The following is a 6885-nucleotide window of genomic DNA, read 5'->3' as shown; positions in this document are numbered from 1 at the left end:
AGCCTGTGTCATTAGGAGGTCACCAGCCATCACTCCCATGAGAGGTTAGGAAAGACTATTCGCAGATTGGTGGGCAGACCCGGAGGAGACAGTGTTAGGAGAGGTTCCCTTCCATGTCACATTGGGATTGACACTAACCAGCGGCTGGGCGGTTTCATCCCGTGACCCGTGGATTGCACAGACCCAGCACTTTGAAGAGAGATGGAAAGAGTTACTGGGACCCATGCAGACTCAAATCTAAGACAGAATGATACCTCTTCCTTCCATATATAACTGCACACACACATCACGTGTGTCCCTGGAACTTGAGGCCCTGAGACATTTGCTGTTGGTACCCACGGAATTGTTTGAGCAACCTGTCCTTTCAAGGTTCACGCTAGCCCAGATTTTAAGACCGGACAAGCAGCTGCTTCCTCCTGCAGAAGGGATCACCCTTCTGGAAAGTGAGGGGGTACGTAGGGACGTCTTTGGGGACTTGGAACTTGTCACAGGGATGAAGGAAGCAGGCGGTCCTGGGCACTCAAGCTGCTGTGGAATTGGATACCTTTGTTTTGGCTCCTGCTTTTGTCCCAGATGCCTTTGCAGTGAGGAGCAGGGACCTTTGTCTCCCCCACGAGCCTCACTGTCCCGAGAGGGCAGGAAGGAGGCATTTCCAGTGGATAGACACAAGCTCCTGCTGACCACAAGCAGGCACGCCATGCCAGCCTCTCAGAATCCAGAGCTGTTTGCACACTGTCCGCGGGCAGGGTCCCCCAGGCCTGGTTCCAACAGCGCCAGCATTATGGACTGAAAGACCCCAAGTTGGATCATCAGATTCATCAGCAATAAAGTCTTGCGTGGGGCCAGTTCCGCCAACATGCCATCCAGGCTTTGAGGCCCGCCAGCCCCAGCAAGAAGAAAGCCACGACGGCCGTGTCGGCTGCCAACCATTAGCAATGTGCTGCTGAAGATGGCAGGGTGGTCTGCCTGAGGGAGGCCTGGCACACACACATCTGTCTGCCCAGGGTTGGGCAGAAATTGTGATAGCTTTTCCTAGGGGCCACAGCCCTCCTCTCAAAAAGCCTTCCTGAACATGTAAATGTGAAAGTCAAATAAAATTTACAACATGTGCCAAATCTGACCAGTGAGGGGGATGGGGGGTGCTCCAGGGCTACGGGCAGCACCTGAGGGCTTCGGGCTGAGAACAGGGATGGGTCTGTGGACTGGAATGAGACTCAGCCTTTCCTGGTCGACCGAGATGCCAAGACCATGACATTGGGTTATTTTTAAATGACGTTTTAGCAAAGCCTCTGTGAAATGACTTCAGACCTAAGCTGCTGGTCCTGCGTTTGACAGGCCACGGTGTTAATATTGTGTGTGAGGTTACGGCCTTCAAGGTAGTCGTGATTAAAGCGGTGTTTTCTCTCGTGTGGCTGACGGGATTGGTTTGGTTTTTCTCTTTCCCTCCTTTCTGGAATTCTGGTCATTTTCCCAACAAACTTTGCCAAATAAGTAAGTGTTTCTGCAACAGTACTTCTGGGACAGGCCACATCCACACACCTAATCCCAGACAACCAGCATCTCCGGAGTGGTTCAGACTGACACCCTTCTCCCAAGGTCGTGGAAGGCCCTTCTTGTCTTCAGAATAGCATTCCTCTTCCTGTTCATTCGAGCAGCCAATCCTTTGCCCAGTGTCCCTTGAACCACTGCCGGGTTCAGTATTATTACGACCGGGGCTTCCGTTGCTCTGTTCCCCATGCTGCAGAAGGAGCATCACACCGCCATGGGCTCCACCTTCTCATCAGCCAGCCTGGGCTGACAGTGGGTCCCATGGCTCAGAGTCCACCCTTTGTAGGGAGGGAAGGGAACATCGGAGCCACCTTCTAGACCCATTGGGTGGTGGAATCACCCTCACGGCTCTGCAGAGTGCACCTATCAGCCCTAGGGCTCGATCCTTCACCTTCAGCTTCTGCTGACTCTTGGGTCTTATCGATAAAGAATAATGAGACTTCAGTTGACTGAGACAGAGTTACCATAAACCTAGCGTTCTCCCTTCATATGGAGACAGCTCTGGCTTCTCCTGTCCTGAGGGGTCACTGTCAGCCTCCAGGCCAGAGGTACAGACGGGAAGTGCAATACCAATATTGCCTGCCTTTCCCGGCTCTAGGGCTCTCTGCCACCGCAGAGTGGCCTGCTTTCTCCAGAGATTTGTAATATCCGTCACCCTCTGCTACTCCCTCCTCCCCTGTAGGCAGAATCCTGTCCGAGTTCTGTGAACTCCAGCATCCCGTCTGTCCATCCCCAGTCACACATCTTTCCAGTGGCTAACTTGGTTGTGAATACACGTGCCAATCTTTGTGTGGATGAGAGGTTATTGTGCTGTGCTATCTGCTGGGTCACAGGCTTATACTCTATGTGTGTGATACTGGGGATTGAACCCAGGGCTAACATGCTAGCCAAACATTTTACCACTGGGCTGCACCCCAGCCCTGGATATTTTTAGATGGAGAGAGAAATCAGTAGTATGACTTTGAGGTAGCTGCTAATGTACAAAACTAGAAGCAGCATCAGTATCACACGAAGGATTTAAAAAGTTAGATAATATGCAAGTTACAAGAATAAATTATCTGGGAATGGGGATAAAAATGGACTCTCATGCTATATATAGTGAAGCTCGTTATTTTGTGTGTTTTTAAAAAACTAACAAAAGTAAGGGCTGGAGAGAGGGCTCAGCAGTTAAGAGGGCTGGCTTGTTCTTTCCAAGGGCTCAGGTTTGATTCCCAGCACCCACACGGCAGCTCACAACCATCTGTAACTCCCTTCCTGGTGGGTCTGACTCCTTCATTTGGCTCCCATGGCCACCGCATAGACATACATACACACAGGCAAAATAACCATGCACACACACACATACACACACACACACAATTAATAATAATAATAATAGACTAATGAAAATAAGTGATTAATAGTAATAATAATAAAAGACTAATGAAAATAAGTGATTAATAGTCATAATAATAAAAGACTAATGAAAATAAGTGATTAGGGCAATTAGGCCAGGGGCCATCCCACAGAAAGGCCTGGAGGGCTGCACAGATCCAGGGACAACTGCTCTATGTGGCAAGAGAGTGGCATCCTTCTTTTTCCTCCCATAAAGCCTGCATAACCCACTGTGGTTAATTTCAGTTACGTAGTGTTTCACAATTCCAGTGTCCCTGCTAGTTCTCACTGGCCATATAAAAAGCCAGACCAAATATGGACGGTTATACAGCTTTAGATGAAAGTGGCTGAGGACCTCGAATCTGTGCGTTTTATTTTTGACTCCATCTTCTTACACATCAGGAAATGTGAAGGGAGCCTAACAACGCGCAGACCGCAGTTTCTCGGCCATCTGCATGCCCCCCGTTTTCCTCCAGGGGGCGCTGCTCTCTCTTCCTTATCTGCTTCCTGTCACTGAAAACTCACTCGCGCAAGATCTTGTTGAAAGCTCGGAGGATGACAGTTGGAAAAACACCGCTGTTTGAGAGTACGCCCTGGATCTCTGGGGTTAGAATTTCTTTGCTTAAGGAAAGATAGAAATAGAAAGAAAGACAAGTTTACAGATTGCTGGAAAAAAAAAAAAAAAGATCTCTGAGCCGTGAGAGTGGAAATTTATCCCATTGTAAATTCTTAAAGCAAACAACAGGAAGCTTCCCTTCTCGCAAGGTAATCCCCAGCAAAAGGCAAGCAGTGCCAGAAGGATTTCGTAGGGGATGATGGGGGGGGGGGTGTTATCATCAGTCTTTGTACAATTTTATTGTGTTTTCGCAGTCCTGCTGGAGCAGCCCAGGAACAACATGGTTGAATCATAAACACTCAGTGTCTTGCTCCGAAAGGGATGGAACAGCTGTTCAGGTAGGGAAGACTGGTCTCCCTGTGCAGGGAGACAGTTCTCAGGCATGGGGTGCTCCCGAACAATGGCTCTTCTAGGGTTTTGGAGGAGAGTCAGGAAACATGATCTTTCTGTACCCATCTGGAATTGCATATTCATCAGTGTCAACAGAAGCCGCCCAACCAAGACTAAGTGATGATTAAGCTTTTTGCACTAGTGAGCAATTTTTTTTTTCTACTCAAGCTGTGGATAAGTATTCTATAGACAAAACAAAAATGCAATACAGAGAAAAATCAAGATGCCTTTAAAATGCTTCATATGTGTACACGGATGTATGTGTACATAATCTCAGTAAACCAACAGTTTCCATTCATGGCAAAGAGATATAGAATGTGTGTGCCCTTTGTCTTTGTGTGAAGCAAAGACATCACACCCTGTGCACTCTGTAGACCATTTTCCTGCCTCCCTTATTATTAGGATGACATTCACTAATAACCCTTTAGCCTCAATAACCACCTGATATTTGGGTCACCTACACGGAGAAGCCACCTGATTCTGCTTTTGTAGTCTTAATGGCAGGTGACTTAAAAACCCTGACGGGAGCTGCATGGTATGTAATGGTCTGCCTGCACCTTGGTGTGTTCAGCAGTACTGACAAGAAAAATAAATGATGAGGAAAACTGAGGAGCAGCCCTGGATTCAGAAAGGACCCTGCGTGCAGAGTACCTGAGGGTAGGACTATTATTTTTTTCTTTGCCTTCTTATTTGCTTTATCACCAGATGGTTCTGAAAAACTGGAAACCAAAGTCTAGGAGGTCCCCGAAGCTGAGGTATGAACTGCTTTGCAATGAAAATGTGTTAGGACCTTGAGTATGTGTCTCATCCCTGACTAGGGAGCCCCCTCAGTGATGCTGTACAGGCTCAGATCCGGGGAATCTAAAGGTAAGAGGAGGCCACCGGCCTTTGACCTGGAGCCTCGTTACTACTCAGCTGATACTCATCGCCCCAATGAAGGCTGAGATCAGCTCCTGCAACAAGCTCTGAGCAGGGAGGATGACTAGTGGTCGTTTCGCGTAGACGGCAACACTGTTCTGCGTAGGTGGCTGGAGTGTCCCCAGAGTGGTTGCTTTTTATACGCTCTAAGTCCGGTGAACTCCACACCTGATTCTTAAAAGCTGTCTGCCAAAGGTCACTCAGTAAAGGAAGTGATCATGACACTCCATCCTCATCCTTGCTCATCCACTGTTCAACTTCGATCCTCCACCCTTGAGATGGCTCTTCCAGTATTCCCAGGTTCAGTTCCTAGCGCCCACATGGCAGCTAACAGCTGTCTGTAACGCCAAGATCTGACACCCTCACACAGATATATGTGCAGGCAGAACACCTGCGTACATAAAATAAGAACAAGTTAAGTTAATTTTTTTTTAAGAATCCTCCATCTGCTCTTCGGGCATCAATGTGCTTCCCTGACAAAATTGTGGTATAGGAACAGCTGTGACATTAAGAAGCACCACCCAGGGATTACATCAGAGTCTAATGGCTATTAGGGGTAGATCTTAAGTGACCACAAAGGCTCATGGGTAGACATCAGAGTCCAATGCAACACTATTCAGAGATGGGGTCTTTGGGAAATAGTTTGATTGTGATGGCTCAGACCGTACCAAAGGACCAGTCAATTTACAAATTCACAGTTTGGGGGAGGGGCTACATCTATGTGTATCTCTCCTCTGTTCCCCCATAACTTTCTTTCTTCTCTGTCTCTCTGCCAGTCTGTCTCTTATCTCTTCCCTTTCCATTAAGTCTCTCCTCTTCTTCCCCCACTCACCATCTCCTCTTGCTCTTTCCTGACAGCACAGACACACATTTCTGCCATGATGGATTGCCTCATTGTACGCCCCCAAGGCCACATCGCCACCCATCAGCCATCAACTAAAACCCTCTTAAACTTAAAACACAACCCCCTAACTCATTAACTCTTTTCTTCAGGTATAGTCACAGCATCAGGAGCTAATCGCAGTAGGACAGCCATTTCTCTGTTCTCTCGCTGCCTTGACAAGTGACTAATCCCTGGCCTGCTCCGTTGGCTTTTGTGTAGGCATACCAACACCACCTGCCATGTTTAGGACATGTCACAAGCTAAAAATGCTCTTAAGATCTTGGGAAAGGCAATCTAGTGAGAGGAAAAGGATCCCAAAAGCAGACAAAAGAGTCAGACAGCCCAGCTCCCACTGCTAGGAGCCCCACAGGAACATCAAGCTGTACAGCTATAATGCATATAAACAGGACCCAGGTCAGGTGCGTGCAGGCTCAGTCTGTGGCCCCTATGAGCCCTGGTGAGTTGATTTTGTGGGTTGTGTTCTTGTGGTGTCCTTGACCCCTTGGTTCCTACAATCCTTCCTCTCTCTTGCGAAGGATTACCCAAGCTCCACCTAAGGTTTGGCTGTGTGTCTCTGCATCTGTTCCTATCCGTTGCGGGATGAAGCCTCTCTGGCGGTGACTGTGTGAGGCTCCTGTCTGAGTATAGCAGAATATCGTTAGGAATCATTTCATTTACTTTTCTTTTCTACCTGCCAGTTATATTTGGTTCTATTCTAGGTCTCTATCCAGACTCTGGATCCTGTCCCTCCAGGCAATCCTCTCCTGGCAGGGATGTCGACTTGGACGAGTCTTTGTTTGGCCCCTCCCACAACTTCTGCACCACCTTTACCCCAGAACATCTGGGCAGGCAGGACTAACTGTAGGTCAAAGGCTTTGTGGCTGGGTCGGTGCCCCAGCCCCTCTACTGGAAGCATTGTCTGGTTACAGAAGATGGTCAGTTCAGGCTCCGTATGGCCCATTACTAGGAGTCTTTGCTAGGGTCGCCTTTGTAGATCCCTGGGAGTTTCTGCTGCAGTAGGTTTCTACCTCACCCCCTAAATGCCCTCCCCCAAGTCCAGTTGTCTCTCCCAGTACCCTTCCTGCTCTTTTCTGGAGGGAAACAGAGGAGGGCGGTGACTGGGAGGACAGGAGGGAGGGGAAGCTGCAGGCAGGAT

This window comes from Phodopus roborovskii, unplaced genomic scaffold (genome assembly GCF_943737965.1).
Source record: "Phodopus roborovskii unplaced genomic scaffold, PHOROB, whole genome shotgun sequence".
Taxonomy (NCBI): Eukaryota; Metazoa; Chordata; class Mammalia; order Rodentia; family Cricetidae; genus Phodopus; species Phodopus roborovskii.
The sequence above is the reverse complement of the archived record's forward strand: the minus strand, read 5'-3'. Positions refer to the sequence as shown.